Source organism: Neopelma chrysocephalum, unplaced genomic scaffold (assembly GCF_003984885.1).
Source record: "Neopelma chrysocephalum unplaced genomic scaffold, ASM398488v2 Primary Assembly neopelma1_91, whole genome shotgun sequence".
Taxonomy (NCBI): domain Eukaryota; kingdom Metazoa; phylum Chordata; class Aves; order Passeriformes; family Pipridae; genus Neopelma; species Neopelma chrysocephalum.
In genome coordinates, this window is record NW_020897753.1 from 5,164,488 (window position 1) to 5,182,924 (window position 18,437).

The window sequence follows — 18,437 nt, forward strand, 5'->3', positions numbered from 1 at the left end:
ATGCCAAAAGAGGGGATATCATGGTGCTGGCCACAGTCACACCTTTGGCTTGACCAGCTTTTCAGCAGTTATGTCAAGCCCATGTCCAAAATAAGCTTTCAGACACAGCAAGTAGGGATGGAGTAAAGAGTGATTGAACACCAGTCCCTTTCCTGCATTACCAAGGAAACATAATCAGTAAATGACAAGACCAAAATGACAAGACTCATCTGAATTTGGTTCAGATGAGCTGAGAAAATATCAGTATTTATTTGGGACTCTCAGACATATAAAATATGGCTTGTCTGCCGTTCTTATTTCACTACCTGCTTCTTACTGGTTTAAATCTCCCTGCTTCCAGTGGCAAAACCAGTGGCAGAACCTCACAGGGGATAGTAAGCCAGAAAGAAAAGAACATGGACAGGAAATAAAGGAAAAGATTGAAGTTCAACAAACTTAAACTCCCACGAACAGGCTCAGTTTAAGCCTAATGGGAGCTTGAGTCATTTCATCTGTTCCTAATTGCTTTGCTCACTCCTGGTGAGAGCTGAGAGCCATTGTCATGTTAAAGGATGGAAACAGGCCAAAAATTCAAAAGCTCGTGACTACATCATTACCAGAAGAGGAGGAAGCAGTTGAAAGCCAAACCACAATTCACCTTTTTGCACCCACCCAAATCCAACTTGCAGATACACAGTCACAGTCCCAATGTATAACTTTTGGTGTGGATGCAAACTCTCTATTGATTTCCCAGGTTTTTGGACAAGTGATGTGTGAAAAGGGCATATCAGTCATCTAAGGTATCACCAGAAGACCCTGCAAGAAGCTACACAGTTCCATGGGACTGAGTAAATCCAGAAGGCACAAGCTCCCTGCAGCACAAGACCAAATGATATTCATGTGAATGATTGTTTCAAACTATAGACTCGAACCCTGGAGAAAATTTAAGGGGCAATAAGACTTTAAAGCGAGGTAGAGGCAGGAGCCTTGAGCCTTATTAAACAAAACCAATCAGAGTATCCACATTTTTGTAGTCCTACTGTGAAGGTCCAATAAACCTTACCCAAAAAACTCCATAACACTCCTTGCCCAGCTTCATGGAAAACGAGAAGTGATTCCAGAGGTTGGCTGACTATTTAATACCTCTTGTAGTAGTTAAAAAGGCCACTTTCTTCTTCTCTCTCACACTCTTTTTTTAACTTTTACTGCAAAACCATTAAAGAAAGAACTAGTTCTAGTAATAAAAGGTAGCTATATTCCCACTGGGAGAAGGGGAATGGTGGTTCCTGTGTACCCTTAGCACTCTTGGCAGGGGTACTTATAAAGAAGGTGAAGGTCGCAGGAAAGAGAACAGAGTATTTTCTGTTTAACAGAAAATGGAAACTTCCAAATGTGAAAAGGAATTTAAGCCAAGTTTTATTTCCTTCTTTTACAGCCCTGACATCATATTTGTCCACAGTGACATCATGGCTTTAAAGCAACAGCTCCCAATGACACCAGTGCATCAGAAGCCTTACAAAGCAACTGCTTTTGGTGTTTCTGATTTTCTGAGGCACTGATGAAGTCTCGGCCCGAGCAGATTTTCGGTTTCTGGGTGTTTAAACACTCCTCTTCAAATCCTGCAAATAAGACCTTGCTAAAGTGCCCAGGGCTGGGAGAGTACCTTTGATGGAGGGAAGTTAGAAATGAAACTGTAAAAAATGCACAGTTGGGTTCACCCAGTAAGACTTCGTTTTTCCTCTGCTCCCTGTTTCCTCACCCAAATCAACCAGTCACACCCCGAAGCAATTCCTACCGGGACTGCTCCCCCAGGGAACCTGCATACAACTCTCCCCTCATTACACTTCCAGGAGAACATGTTTTTTTGAACTGCATTGTCAAACTTCAAGGCAGCTCAACAGTGATTCGGTGTGAGCCTTGATTTTGACTGGATTTCCCCTGCTGAAAGGGAGAGCAGGATTTGGCCTGCTCCTGTTTCTAAGAGATCTTTTTAGTGATGGAAATTCGCTGGTCTCTGCTGCTTGCTAATAAACAGATGCAACTGCCATTCCTAGTTTAAGAGGGAAGGAGCTGGAGCCAGGAGAGAGCTTCAAAGAGCCTGAATTACCTCTCTCACCTGTAGGGATGTGATTATGTCTGGCAGAGCGCTCTGGGGAAGCAGCTTTCACCAGAGCCGTCAGCAGCCCGCGGAGCACTGGAGAGCTCCGAGCCGTCTTTTCCCTAAACTCCTGGACCCTTCCTGAACTGGAGCGTTTATTCCACAGCAAGAGATAAAGCTGCACATTTTACAGCACGGAGGTCACAAACCAGGGATAGACTGGGAATATTTTCTGCAGCTTCTCTCCACACACCCTCTGAGCGGACACCCCCTGTCCACGCACACCAAAAATACGTGGAATGAAGGTAATGCCCTGTGATTAGTCTGCACCAAACTAACAAGGACTGGTGGTCCATGTGCTCTGGCAGTCGGCACTGCTGTTTTCCTGGAGGGCTCTTTTGTCACTGAGATTCACGGAGTAGCAGCAAGAGAGGGAAAATATGGAGCCTCCCTTTTAAAAGTCTCTGTGTCTCCAACAGGTAACAGCTGTTGCTGTTTTAATACGATCTCAGGGCTCGTATAGATGTGACATCACACAGAACTAAGGCTTGGCCATTGATTTTACTGCCAATATACCCTAAACTGTAGGGATCTTGTTACAAATTTGTGTGTTGCATGTGTGTCAGAACAAAATCCGCAACTGGAAACCTCCGTGCGGTTTCATCCCTTTGTAGCAATTCCATGAGCTATAAACCGGTTCCATTTCAGAATTAAAACCTGTATTAATTTTAAGCTGAATAGTAGTGAGTGAGTTCATCACTATCACAATTTATTACACATCCAAACAAAAAAAGAGTTTCGAAATTTGACTGGTAAGCCAAGCAAGAGGAGGTGGGGATGGTTTGTATTCTAATTTCAAGCTGCAGGGCTCCCAGGTGTATTGTATAGGATTTCCTGTAATTTACAGGCAAAATAAGCAGTCTACAGGAAAATGTTTGCCACACCGTACATGTGTATTAATTACACAGCAGGATACAATGATTTCTTTGTGATAGGAAGGTATGTGATCTACAGGCAAACTATTAAACTGATGTGGAAAGGCAGACATTCTTCTGCCTTCAAAAAGGGCTGTTGGATTCAGGGAAATAAAGCTGGTGAGTGTCTTGTCACACTTTGTATCCCCAACCCTGTGACTGGAGTGCAGCACAATGTGCCAGGCTCCGTGGGTGCCCGGGAAGGGAGATGTCTCCTTACAAACAGGCTCCAGGAATCTCGCTGTCTCGGCCGTCCTGCGGGAGCTACTTCTGAACCGAGTTCCTCCCAGAGAAAGACCTCCCCCCTCCAGTGAGAAAGGAGGACTTCTAAGATTCCAGGTGTGCATTGTTCAGCATCTCCCCGAGCTCTGTATAATGACACAATTGAATCCTTCCCAGGTTCATCACATGGATATCATTCCTTCACCTACCACTGAGCACCGAGAAAGCGCCGCTTTTCATTACCGCGGGTTAGCGCGAAACGGAACTAGTTGGAGTGAGACAACACGGCACATCACAACCCCTCTTAAAAAAAGATGAGGGAATTTCTTTTTAGATATGCAATCAAGGCTTGGGACATAAAGGGATATGAGAGGAATAAATAAAATATTCAGGCTGCTTTTCTCAAGACCAAATTTCGGGTAACTGCACAGGCTTGTTCTCGCTGTGAGATGAGCAATTCTCGTTACACTTGTTCAGATGCAATTTTGAAGCAGAACTTCACTTTTTTTGTTGTTTTTTTTTTTTTTTTTTTGACTGGTGGGAAGCAGAAATCTCACCCGCCACATGCCTCTCCCCAAAGAGCTGGGTTTGACTACATATGGTTGGCACTCGGGAGGGAGAAGCTCAGAAAGGCAGTTTTGTTTGACTGAGGCATTCCTTAAAACATAGAGCCCTCAAAGCAAAATTTCTGCCCATGTTATTTGAACAATAAGGCCTGGGATAGGGCCTGAGAATCAGGTTACACCAAGGCTTATCTGCAGATGCATGTGGGCATTTAATGATGCCCACTTTTACCATATGCATTCAGAAGGAACGTTTCAATCACACTCCAGGTTAGTGTTTCACTTTAAATTAGTTTTCTCTCCTTAGCTGAGAGGGAGCAGCACGACAGCTCTGTGGAAGGACATTAGGACAAGGCTGGAGAAAGGCACTCAATCCTGCCTTTGGGAAAGGTTTCATGCCTTTATATCAACCAATGAAACAAAAGGCAACGCCAAAAGAGAAGGGGAATATACTTACAGGCCAAATATACTGTATTATAGTATATTTATATACTAAATATACTATATATACTTATAGTATATAATATAATATAATTATAGGCCCATGGGTGGCAGTGGGCAGCAGCACCCACAAGGGTCCCCGGCCCCCCTCCCTCTTCAAGGTAAGAGGGAAAGAAAAAAATATTGCTGAAAATTTCTAGACAACATAGAGTTTAATTTCTTGGAGGTGTTTTGTTGACAAGAAAATAGAAAGCATGTGTCTCTGCTTCTCTTATTGTACTTCCAAGTAATGAAAGTATTTAAGGAGGTACAATTATGGACTTGGCAAGCACCTGGGGCTCTTGGAACTGCTTTTTCACACTGAATAAACACTGCAGTTAATCTGTTTATGTTACACTGCACTGGGAAACTATCTCCAAGAAAAGGTTGCAAGCATATATTTTCCACTCCTTTCCTTTGTTTTTAATGTTAAATTAATAACTTGTTTAAAGGAGCTGATTTTCTCTCAGGACATGGTAGAGGTGTAGTACAGGGCAATTTTGAATATGGACAATGTAATTCATCAGAACAGACTAAAGTTCCCCTTTAGGACATTAGACAGCAGAGCTGAGCTATACCTGCCCCCATGTGCAGTGTGGCCTTTATATTCATCTTAAAGAATAAGCAAACGTGTCCTTTATTCATGCTCTCAACTACAACTACAAGCAAATGTAGAGAAGATTACACAAACAGTACAAGTCAGCCAGGGGATGCTGAGCCTTGAAAGAGAATCACTGTGTCCTGCCCTGCTGCCCTCAGATCCTGGAAAAGAGCGGCCAAGAATTTGAAAACACTAGTCTAGAAGATCTTCTTTTGAAGTCCATAAAGTCGTACACTTCATCTTTTTCTCCCATTTTAGGCTCAAATCCTCTGGTTTAATTTGAGTATATAAAGTACCAAAGCAGAAGCCAGTAAGAGCCCTTTTATTGACTTCAGTTGGCGTTGTGTTGGGAGCGGTGTTTTTAAAATCAGAACAGTGCAGGGAGGTAAAAGCGGTGCATCCGTAAGGTGAAAGGAAAGTGTGTGTGTTTAAAACATCGAAGAAATTGTTCTGAGAACAATTCATCTTTCTGAAAATATGAACCCCATGATGCTGCCAAGGTCAGGGAGAGCTGTGATAATTTAGTGCGTAAGTGCTACTCATCCAGCACAATGCCACATTATTTAATTCTGTAACACATTCATACAACTGCCTGACAACAGCCATGGACGGGAACACTACCTGTGGGCTCGGGTCAAGGCGAGGCAGTTTAATGTTAAAACAAAGGAGCTAATTGGATTCCTGTTCAAGTTCCAGCTTTTTATGGGATCAGAGTTACTTTTCGTCTTCCTGCCTCGCTCGGCTCGCCTGGAAATGGGGACCACGGTGTGACTGGTGGCTGAAGGAAAAACCCAGTGCATGCGTCTGGCTTATCTGGCCATTCTTCCTAATTTCTCTGTCCCCCTTTTTTTTGCCATTCAGCTCTGGTTTGTGAATTCCAGGCCATTCCCCTCAGAGAGCAGAAACGCAGCTCACCTCGTGAAACAGGAAGGACTGTTTTAAGAAGGAGAAGCCACCTTCAGCTGTAAAAATTACATGTCTTGCTAATGCCAAAATTAATAAGACAGAGATATTGGGGGCTTACACTTCATTCTTACAACTGCCAGTGCACAGAATATTTTATAAATAAGACTACATCCCATATCCCAAATGTTATGGAGACAAATAAGTGCCATCCCCTTTCCCCAGAAGAGAAGTATAAACACAGAGCAGGAAAATGAGCAATACAAGGAGACTGAAGAAATTCAAGCCTGAAAAAACAAAACCCCTGAATTTTTGCCTCCTTGTTTCTAAACTCATAAAAAAGACTTTCTCTCTCTCAAAAAAAAGGGGGATTAAATAATTTAATTAAAGACATAACCTTGTTTTATATTGAATTGCGTGCAAAGCTCTCTTCTGTTTGCAGAGGAGCTGAGAGTCACCCTCTGCAATGGCTGTTGTACAGTGTGACTTTCAAAACAATATCCTTTCAGTGCACAAAAGGAGAGAGCAAGAGATATATGTCCTCTGGCTCAACGTGGATGGGTGTCTCCAAGGAGCTCACACAGATGATCAGACCACAGACTGTCAAATGCACAGAGTGGGGATGGCAGGAGGGAGAACAGTCCCAGCTCAAGATTAGAACAGGCTCCACTGCCACCAAACTTCCAGGAGGAAGAAGCAGCCCTTTGCACCACCCTCAGGAAACCTGAGTTTTGGGCTGCAGCCTTTCCCTTTGGAAGTCCTCCCCCTCCCTAATCCCCTCGCACACAGGGCTGCCCACAATTCCCTTAGTTTCATTTTTGGGCAGGACCACTGCAGGGTTCATCCCTGTATGCACAAACTGATAAACAGGCAGATCCAGTCCCTGCAGGCGAAACTCCAGTTCCCTCTGCAGATGTATTTTTGTTATAAGCTGAGGCTCACTGTTGTGCTGTGTAAAAAATGTAGTTATTCAAAGAAGTGGTTTTAAGTTCAAAGATAATGTCATGTTCATTTGGGATATAAGCATGAGCAGCACACTCACAGATACGCTCTCTGTCTCCCTACATCCCTATCTCAGCTGTTGGCAGGGTGGTAATATATAAAGAGAGAGCAGGTGGGATTTTTTTTAGGTGGGGAAGAAAAAGGCTTATGGCTCTGAAGCTGAGTTCACTGCCTATCCCACATTTTGGAAAGGACACAAAAATGCCTCATGAATCGAGCAGGCACACTGCAAAATAAAAAGAAACAATAGTATGCAGAGAAATGGGGGAAATCCACTGATTAAAATGCAGGATTTTCTTTCAATAGAATTTGGGCAGAGTCTCCATTTCTTCTATCACCGGTGTGAAGGGGCCACTGGACTTACATGTGCAAAAGCCTTTTATCCACTTACATTTGGTCTCTTGCAAGGTCTGAGTCCTGAAGGAGCTCAGAAATAAGGAGCTTTCAGGTTGGCACCTACCTAAATAGCCCTGCTGGCTCTATGTAAATGGCCTCGGTGCCACGGAGATTTTGCTGAAGGCATTTGCTCTGTGCGTGTCACTGACACCAGCCCGAGGAGCAGGGCTTGGGCTCTGATCTCCCTGAGCACTCAGAGGAGAGGGATAAGCCCCCTAAGTGGGATGAGAGAGTGGCTGGAGGACTAAAGGGATGATTTAACACACTTTCTGTGAGCAGGCAGCCCCAGTGTCGGGACTTCAGCCTCCCAGTCCATTCCCTGCCTACTGCGTTTTATAAAATGCTTGGGAAAAAACACTTTGCACGTCATGTCCTGCACATCAGCAGTGCCACACAATTAATCAGGGATTCCTGTGCCACGTCATAAATCATGGCACCTCCTGTCACTGACACCTGAAAGACAATATGTGAGAATCTGTCTACAGTGATACCCTTTAACTCAGGCAGAATCCCTTTCGGGTGTCTTTGTGACCACCATTCCTGGCAGCACACACAGCTCCAGGGTCTGATCCTGATCCCACTGGTTTGGCCATGGATACTACAGAGATATTTTACTGTGATAAATGGTTACATCCATGACACCAAAATGGAGCCTTCAGCTGACTTTTTACAATAACACAGGACAATAATCTCCCCACTACTTATTCCATTATCACCAACTAACTGGAAGACCTGGAAAAGTCCCTCCATGTCATCAGCTGTCTCCAAAATGAGAGAGAGCTGCAGCACATCAAATTCTTCACCACAACGTCTCTCTCAAGCAGGAACTGAAGTCCAGGCTGTAACTTCCCCACGAGATGCGCGGTGGTGAAATATCCCCAAATTAAACAATTATGTTTAGAAACACAAACACACAGAGACCTCCCACTAACTCAGCAGATTCTTTTGAAAGTTGGCACTGTCAAAACAAACACAGTCGCCTGTAGCACCCTTCCACTGCTCCTGCTGACAGCGCTAGTGAGGAGGAGGAGGTGCTGAGTACTTTGTTATTATGAGGAGGAGGATAGTGTTGGGAAAGGTGTTGAGTTTGACACAGAAGTATCAAGAGCAGGAAAGCGAAAGTCAAGGAAATCAGCCTTGTGCCACCTAAAATTGCTCTGGCACTAAACCTACAAAAAAATCAATGACTCTGCTTTCACAGGAGTTTTCACATCAACCTGAGGGAGCGTAAAGCCCGAGCTGCACCAGATGGAAAGGCACTGGAAGTAGGGAGTGAGACAGGAGCAATGCTGGTATCTATCAGCCAACTCAAACACAGAATTCACAAACAGTAATTAGGGCTTTTCACATCTCTGCCTGCCTTCTACTTCTTCTGTACCAGCGAGGAGGGAAAGACAGCACAGAGAGAAAACCCAAGTGTTGTAAACATATCTGCAGGTAGTAAAAGGATTGTTTATACTCCTATGTATTTCTGCCTGTTATCTGAGTAAAAAATTTGGTAATACAGCGATCTGAATTTTAGGTGTGAAGTTATTTTTCCTTGGTTCCACCTTTTCAAACTCATTTAATCACAGCAGCTTGTCTTCCTTTGCCCTCCCTCACAAAAACACCCCTCCCCACGCTGCATTTAAAACCTTCTCACAAAGAAAACCGAAGGAAAATAATTTTTGTGCAACTTATCCATCTTTCAAAGCAGCTTCTGGCAGAAGGGAGCTGAGAGTGATGAGTCCATAGAATAATAAATAATAACAATATTGAGCAGTTTTGCAGACCAAATGTACATTGAAAAACTTTTCCTCTTGAGTGCCTGACATTATTAATTTGTTCTCCAAATACACTAGTGAGGGGAGTCAGCCCATTTTTACAGACAGGGAAAGCGAGCATATAGATTTCAATAATTGTTTAAGACACAGAGGAGTCAGCTCCAGAAACTGGGCAAACAACTCACAGGAGATCACAGCCCATATCCATGGCAACATTTGGGCAGAGCCCTGCCACCACAATAATTGCTATCGGCAAGTGACACACGCTGGGGGTTTGTGACACCCCTGAATAATATCCTCCCTGAACTGCCCTTCCCTGGGCTCCACAAGGAGGATGTCCCAGGCCGTGAGGAGCAGCAAAGGCTGAACAGAAGTTCCTGTAATTATTGATGACAGAAGTATTTCTAACCCCTTCCCGGCTTCTGCTTAAAAGGGTTCAAACTCACACTAATCTACTGCTGAAGTCATATGTGACATATCCAAACAACCCACTTTGAGTTGCACAGACACTCACCTGGGACATCCTTTCCCAGCAGTCCTGTGGAACGGCAGCATTTTTATTTTGCACCACGAGGGCTGTTTTTTCAGCCCCATTACTGCACAGCAGAGCTTTCAGATGAATTGAGGGGAGGGGGAGAAGACCTGAACTGACTTGCTATATCCACATGAAATGGGTTGTGGATGACCTTGTGTCCAACCTTCTAACATCTAAGACAAAAGCATGGAAAAGCTGAACAAAGGAAAGCAGGAAAGCTCACTGAACAGGGGGTTTATGGGGGTGTGTGTGTTTTGTTTGTTTGCATAGAGATACAAATTGAGGTTGAGAAGAAGATAAATTAATTTTTAAGTCTTTTCCTGTTTTATAGTACTTGTAGTAGAGCCACAAAAGTAACAAGAATTTCCAGGACCAGCACAACACCAAAAACAGGTCAAAATCTTGCTTGCCGTACTCACACTAACGAGGTCTCAAAAATAAGTGGATGTGAGGATTCCTGTGTGGACAAACATCACTTCCCCAGGTTCCCCTGCTAATGGCTTGGTGATGAAAACCAACCCTCATCCTCCCTTTTCCCATGAGCCAGATTATGATGCAGGAATGAGGCAGGCATAGGGACAGCTCTTGTGTGTCACCCCCTGCTTGCCCTGGGCAATGCCTGGCACTGGCACACCACTATGATATGCACATGCTGATGCACCAGGGCTGCTGCTTTTGCTTTTCAGAGCTATTGATTTCCTGCCCTTTCTTGTAAAGCATTCTGTGAACTGGAAGCTGTTAAAGGTTAACGGCAAAGATTTCATTAAAAAGAATATTTTAGAATTGTTTAAAGATTCTAAATCATTAGTAGTTAAACGCCTACACCCAAGAACTGCTCTGAAATTTGTGTCTTTAGGCAATGAAGTTCCAAGAGTTACCTGTCAATATGAGCACTCCTGACTCTGCTTGCTCTGCTCCAGCTCGGCGCCCGCAGGCAGCTCCCAGATCCCGGCAGTAGCGCTGGCTGTCACCAGGAATCCTCCACTTGGGATCTCACTAAGATGAAGAGGAAGAAGAAAGGGGTTTTATCAGTTGGCAGAGCCTTAAAGTAATGGAAGTTTGGCATTTTGGTGCAAATGAAAAGTCAGAAGGAGATACTGGGAGAAGGGGAGGACCTGCCTCTATCAGCACGGCTACCCCTGGCATCTGTGTGACCCAGTAAGGAATTGCAGCCTTCCAGTACCTGAAGGGAGTCAACAGGAAAGATGGAGAGAGACTATTTACAGTGGTCTCTAGTGACAGGACAAGGGGAAATGGGTTTAAATTGAAAGACAGTAGTTTAGATTAGGTATTAGGAAAAGATTCTTTACTGTGAGGGTAGTGAGGCACTGGAAAAGGTTGCCCAGGGAATTTATGGCTGCCCCACCCCTGGAAGTGTTCAAGGCCAAGTTGGACAGGGCTTGGAGCAACCTGGTCTAGTGGAAGGTGTTTCTGTCTACAGCAGGGGGATTGGAATGAGGTGATCTTCAAGGTCCCCTTCCAACCCAAACCACTCAAGGATTCCATGAAAAGGACTGCTGCCCAAAATACAGTTCATACCCATGTGTGTGTGCGTGGAGGGGGATTTCACACACATCTTGTTTACAAGCTGTACATCATAAACTGACATTTCTGTTACTGTGGTTGTGTTTCCCCATTTATGCTCCTTCTTTTTCTGAGTGGCATTTCCTTTGCTTTATGCACAGACTTAGGCCTTGGAAAAAGGGAAAAGTTCTCTGCCTGAGAGCAGCAAGGGGAGCAGTTTTGCTCACCTGGGGACCTGTGCAGGCCTGCAGGTGTGTGTTAATTTTAGAAGGATCCTCCTGACGTCTGAAAGCAGCATCCAACTGCTGCTGACAGCACCTGGCACAAGGGCTACATCCTGCGCATCCCTTGGCAGGTTTTCTGGGAAGCAGCTACAGCAGAGCTGCAGTACAGATGGTCCTTCATTTGGGGGTGTTTGGATCCAGACCCTTCATTTGGGTCTGTCTGAAGGGAAAAACTGCCTTCAATACACGCAAATATTTTGATTTTAAAGCTACACGGACGTGGCTCAACTTATTTCCCTTCTCTCCTCCAGCACCAGTTCCACCTCATCCAGGCAAAGGTTTCACCTACTGCAGCTAAAAAAATCCTCTGCTTCTTTCAGCTGGACATCACCACCTAAATCTTAATGGTGGGGACATGCAGGCTGTAAGAGCAGGACACCCCAGCAGCCTTGAGGGGGCCAGAGTTCCCTTGGGAACACTGAGGTGAAATGCTGCTCTGTGCTGGGGTGTATCAGAAATGAGGGGCACGGTATTTAAAACATGCCCAGCAGGATCTATCGCCCACAAAGGATTCGGCCACAAGAGCTTCATTCAGTCTTCTGAGTCATTAGAGTATTTCCAGCATTATTTTTTAAAGATTTGTTCTACCTCCTGAAGAATTGCTTCTCCATGCAAAAGCAGAATGATGAATACACATCTTCCCTTCCCCTGCTGAAGACAACTTTGAAAAACATAATGCTTCTCATCTGATTTCCTCCCCGAGTCAAAATAAGCCAACCAACTCCTGCACTATACCTATCAATACAAACAAAAGATTCAGGGGTGGTTTTTTTGTAGCAGAAATAAACACAGTTTAGGGAATGATTTTCCTTTCATGACAGCTTAAGGTCCTTCAAACTTGACAGAATTGATTACTGAATCAAAGCAAAGGAAGGCAGGGAATGGAGTTTTCTGGCATACACCTGTAATGTTGCACACTCAGGGAAGGAAGTGAAAGGCTCGAGCTACTGGTAAGGAAAACCCAGGCAGGGAAAGAGAAGAAGGGATATCTTGGGATTAGCTTTAGCATAACATCCTACAGTATGTTTACTTTGCTTCTCCATCTCATATTTCTTCCTGGGATCAGTCCCCAGCCCTGCAGACCCTCCCAGGAGTACAATGCCCCTTTCGTGTATTGTACGAGTGGCACCGAGAGCGCGGCGGCTTCCAAACATAAAAAGGAAAAAAAGAGTCTCCCTCAACGCCATCATCATTTTTAAAAAAGGCAATTGATGTCGCCTGAAGCAGCGGCTATGAAGCCCAATTATACCACATTTCATTCAAGTGTCAAAAATTGGAATAATAATAACCAACAACGAGGAGCACATATAGGAAATGATGCTGCCATCTTCTTTTGTTTTGGCCCCGCGTTTTCATAAATCCAGGCTTTGAGCAGCCCCAGTGCCACATTCCTTCAAGGACTTTCTTGTTCGCTATTGTTTTCAGTTCTTAACAATTGGCTTCCCCGACTACTTTCCTCCTGTTGACAGTCGCTCACAGAGCCTCCATATGCTCCCACTACTTGGGTAGTCAATCATTTGTGAATTAGCTACCCAATCAAAGATCTACAAGAGGGCTGGTGGTGTTTATTCATTGCTGGTGTTTTGAGTGAGTGTGTTGCTTGCAAAAGGTGTCAGATTAAACACGCAGAACTGAGTTTACTCCCAGAACACGGATTGCGTAGTCGGAAGCAGAGACGCGAGCGCCGGCCCGGGTTCACTCTGGTTTTCCGTGGGTTTTTTTTCCCTTTGTTTTGTTTGTGGTTTAAACCCTGCCAGAGGTAAGATGTCCCTGGACTCAGGAAGACTTCAACCACCTGCTTACTTAAAATGGAATATTTGGAAAGAGGTTGGAATCTTGGCTGGAAGCAAGAGAGCGGCTCCAGGGGCTGCCTCAGTGTGGAGGACAGAAAGGTTAAAGCAATCAAAGACATCCTGATGGCATGTTTTTCTCATCTCAGATCATGGAGGTGCACAGTGCAGCCCTGAGAAACACATTCCTCTTTGCATCAGCAATATTCCTGCATTCCCAGCTGCATGGATGGAGCCTTCATAACCCCCCAAGAAGCACTTGTGCCTGATGCTGTGTATGATCTCAGACAAAAGCTGTCCTTCTTTTAAGATCTGCCTCAAAACAAATACTTTCCTTAGCTGTCATTTTGGGGGAATTTAAAGGCATTTTAACACTGGCCAACACAGCCTAAAACAAGCAATGCCAGCTTGCAGAAGAGCCAGCATTCAGGGAGCAGAGTTGTTCCAAATCAGGATTATCACTTGCCATCAGAGACACTGCCTAATTCAGAGCTGGACACAAACCTTCACAGGATTTAAACACACAGCTCAGATGAACTTGCCTCCTTTTATAAGAAAAGGGGAAAAAAAAAAGTTGTGGTAACGAGGTTGTGTTTGGAAATCTCACTTTACAGCCCAGGTTTATGCTAAAAGATGACTAACATAAATATCCACAGGGGTTCCATATTGTCACCTTTACCTGACTTTAGAGATCACCAGTAATCTATTTATAAGCAAAAAAAAAAAAATATTTTAACTGCCAGTCCAAAGAAAATGTCACTGGTGATGAGAGAATCAAGCTGATTTCTTTTCTTCTCATGAATCATTGTCACAATAAAGGGTCTGCGTGACAACTCTACCCTTAGCAATCACTGCAAAACCCAGTTCCTTTGAAATTAGGAGTTGGCTGGTCCTTATATTGATAGTACTTGGTGACGATGACAATGATGCACAGGGAGAAATGTAACTTAGCTGCCTGCCATAGTTCTTACTTCAGCTGACTTCCAGCAGCACTTACTATTCTGTATTAATAGAAATTAAAATATTAAACACTTACTCATTAAGGTATGCAGATATGATTCACAGGGAGCTAGTAAGAAAATGCTATTTTTAAGTGGAGATATTACAGCGAAGGATATTTCAAGTCAGAGCTTCCCAGAAGAAACAGAAAGCACTTGTTTATTCAGTGTCAGTTGGAATAACAAAAATTCGTTCCACTGGTAATAGCACATCAATACATATTAAGCCAATGGTGATTTTCCTGAAGTTTTTCCGTCTTCAGAATTCATGAAAGAAATTTAAAACACTCAAGGCAAATGTCAGTGCTAGGGACAGTAATGTAAAGAATCAAAGTGGAACTACCTGGAATGTACATTAAATAAAAGGCAGAGAATGAGCACCGAGTGAATTTTTATGTGTTCACATTACAACAAACTAGTCAAAGATTCTGACCCCTGGCACCGCAGAAATCTTCCCGGTTTTGATATTTTCAATAAAATAATTCCCAAGAGGGCTGGGGGAAAAAAAAAACCACACTCTTTCTCTCTCTTTCTTTCAATAAAATGAGACCTCATCTGTATTACGAGAAAGAATACTAATAATTTGGTAGTGTTCTGAGGTAGCTTTTATAAAGCTTTTGCTTGGGATTTAATATTGCCCGGGAAGTCCAGCAGATTTCCATGGCTTTGGTGGAGAAGAGAGAGCAGCACTGAATGTCAGTTCCTCGTGCAGCCAACAACTTGTACCTCGGCAAAGGGAACGTGGAGGGGACGTTGTGCTCCAATCCTGCACAGCCAACCCAGGGGGAAGAATCCAGAGAGGAGCCGGTTCTGATAAAGCGGAGCGGGCGGGTCCCATCTGTACACAAGATAAGGATGAAATGCGCTCCCCACGCTGGAATGACTTTGGGACATCTCTGCTCGGAGGGCTCTGAGTCCCTCTGAGCTGGTGGTACACAAATATTTGAGTGCAGTGTGAGATCATGAGATGAGGGAAGGCAAGACCAGAAAGGCAGGAGAGGTGGCAGCGGTGTGCGACAGCGAATAGGTGCACGCCGTCAAAACAATTAATGTCACTCTGCAAGCTCTTTGGGAAATGTAGCAACAGAGGGAACCCACAGATGGCTCCTTTCCAGGGCATTTTGGAAGGGGGTAGGATGGGCCACGCTACTGTAAATCCCAGGCTGAAAGATGAGAAGGACAAAAAAAAATAAATATAAAAGCAGAGAAAGGGGGGGAAAGTGTATTCTTTTTCTTCCTGAATTTCCTCTTCACAAATAAAACAAAATAAATTGGGCATGTGCAGCCAGGGCAAAGATTGAATCAGAGGCTGGACAGCCTAATGCTACAGATACACCACGCTGACCCATAATGCCATAAATGCTGGGTAGAGGACCAGAATTTTCCAGTGCTCAGCACCAATTAAGGCCAGGTTTGCAGAAAATGTCCTTCCCAGGAGGGCCAGCGTAGCAGAAAGCATTTGGCTCCCCCTTGATGTTTGCAGAAATGTTTTCAGAAGACCTTCTTTTCCTGGCTCGCTGCCCTCTTTCTATACCTACTTATTTAAACAGGGCCTTGGAAGGCTGAATTATTGTCTCCCTGATTTTCAGTTTCCTAACATTAAAATGGGAATAAAAATAAACTTCTTTCGTGGTCAAGGAGGATAAATGCAGAGGTAATGCTTGGAAATCTCCGTTCTGGGGGTCAGGTAAGGAGATGATTTTTGAACCAACAAGTCTTACTTTGCTCTTGTTGTGGTGTTACCCTTCATTAAGTACTCAAACATTCAGAAAAAAATCAGATCCTAAAGCAACAACGTCCTCTGCTCTCGGAAATCCTCCCTCACTGGAACTGTCTGCCCCTTCCAGAGATCAGTCTTGATTCCCTCCCTTCACCTTCAGTTTGCCCAGAGCTTAGTCCTGGTTTTCTCAGTCAGACAGCTGATGAGCTGGGCACGTACAGCAGCATTACACTCATGTCTGTGGGTGTGCATCTGTATATTTGTGTATCTGCATCTGGGAAAAATACACATAGATGTATGCATGTCCATGTTTAAGCAGTGTTATTGCTGGGAAAGGATGGACAAACAGCTGGACATAACTTCTGTCCTTTCTACCCACCAGGCAGGGGATTGTATCAGAGGGGTAGCGAACACCACTCGTCAGTGACAGGAAATACAGCGTTCCTGGGGTTATTCCTGCCCCCATTGGCTCCAGGCAGGTAAGGATGACCCGGTGTCTGTAACTCACCTGAGGCTGGCAGGCAGCAAACACTGTCGGAAGCCAAGCCAAGAGCAGGAAAGATTGTCCTTTTCTCCCATATTTCCAAGCACGGTCTCACACTTGCCTTATTTATCGCTCGTCAGGTGAAGGGACAGAAGAGGTGAATTTACCAGACACAGCCTCCCTGTTAGTTCTCTCCTTGCCTTTTCCTATCAACATCCACAAACCTCTTTTATAAAGGGGCCATTTCCCAGTCCCAGGGAGGTCAGGAGCCTGCTGGGGAAGTTCTGAGGTGTGTCCCAGCTCTGGCAAGACACCACTCCAGGTCTGAGTAAGCCCCACACAAAAAGGAGGCCAAACTGCACATGATGTGGGCTCAGCAGCCAGGCAGTGGGTGGTGGCCCTCAGTGGGCCCAGGGAGGAGAGCAAAGGGGACAAGTTTTGTGGAAGATCTGAAGAGGTAACGAGACACCCACAGGTGGGTCACGTAGGTTTGGGGTTCAATGCTGTCAATGCTACACTGGGCAAAAGCTGCTAAGGAAGAGCACGGACAAACTGTGTCATTTCCACCTTTTAGGCACAAGGATAAGTGGAATTATTTCATCAGGTAAGTCACAACCACAAAGGGCTTTCCACCATACTGATTTCCTGTAAAAATATTTGAAGACTTGTGCACATCTGAGGGAAGGACTCAGAATAAAAGAAGGATCCTCCTCTGTATTTTAACAATGACTTCTGAAGAGCACTTACCATGTTTTACTTCAGAAGTACATTTCTGCACACGTGCAGGTGTAAGAAGTTTCATCAAGTTTGGAGAAAAAAAGGTAAAAGCTTTTAACATTAGTCAAGGACACAGAGTGGTTAAAGTGATATTTCTTTCCCCCTGTTTTAACCAATTACTCTTCTACTCCTGTGTATGATTTCAGAACACTCTGTTCCAGGAAAATCCTGGGAAGAGCCCTTTGCTGAGGAAGAAATACACATTTTCAGCATTTGTGAATCTATGTCTAATAGCTTGGTAAGCAAACTGAGCCTGGCAGATAAAGGTGGGAAAAAAAGTTATTTTTGCTGCCACACTGACAATCAGAGCCTGTGTGGTCAGTGGTGCTGCTCCTGCCTCTGGGATGGGCAGACCTGTCTTCAGGAAGTTTTGCTTTCTTTAGGACACCTCATCCAGTATCATCTTGTCAGGGAAAAGTTTTAGCATTTTCCAACACCTGAGAGCACTGCTTTATCCTGTGCTTAGAGTGAGAAAGTAACCCTGTGGCTTTTATGGTGGCCAGCACACACCAGTCCCCAGCTGCTGCTCTGGCCTTGAACAGATGAGCATCACAACCCTCCTCTTCCCTTCTCCAGCCTAATTAAGATGAGGTTTGGGATTAGGTTTTTCTCTCCTACTCAAGCTGAACTATGAGCTCCTTCAGCTGCTCCTCTCCCCCTTCAGCCCTCTCCATCCACCTTCTCCGTCATCCCATATGACCATTTGTTACATTTTGCTTCACTCTCTGCTGTGTCCAAGGGGCTGAGCCTGGGGACATTCCAAGGGGGAAGGGTTCCTGCCTCTTCCAGATGGTCAGGCAAAGTCAACAAAGAATCCCACAGTTCCTTGTTCTGCAGCTCCACCATCTCTTTTCCAGAGGGCAGGGGCTGGGTTTTCACGCTGCCAGTCATGCTGTTCCTCCATAAGCCAATCCAAACCTTTTCCAGGTTGTTCCATTGGATGAACAGACCCTGTAGTGTCCCCTCAAGCTCTGTAGCCCTCAGGGAATGTTTTCCTCCAGGATACCAGGGCATAACAAAGCGATTGTCTCACACGGACTGACTTCACAGCAGTTTCCCTTAACTAGTCCCAGGTTTATGGGGAACTTAATGAAGAGCTAACCCAGATAACAGAATGGGGGCACAGGGTCACGGGGAAGAGAAAAGATGGTCAGAAAACAACAAATATGGAGTGAAGACAGACAGACAAGGAATGAAGGAAGATACTCAGAAGTCTCAAGAGACAGAATGGTGACAGGAACCGCAATCAAAGCTAGAAGTGCTCATGTGTTACCTCATTCGGGTCAAGTGAGCCAATTCCTCCCTCAACTGTCATATTTTTTCAAGATTAAGGCAAGGAAGGCT

At 44.6% G+C, this 18,437-nt stretch overlaps 1 long non-coding RNA gene across 2 annotated transcripts in view; it reads right to left on the reverse strand.

The window, feature by feature from the left end:
• LOC113972344 overlaps positions 1 to 18,437 on the reverse strand; it is a 257,652-nt gene that overhangs the window by 82,596 nt on the left and 156,619 nt on the right. For both annotated transcript variants that reach the window (XR_003535859.1, XR_003535860.1), the window contains exon 6: positions 10,395 to 10,512. This is a non-coding gene — a long non-coding RNA (uncharacterized LOC113972344). The remainder of the gene's footprint in view (positions 1 to 10,394; positions 10,513 to 18,437) is intronic.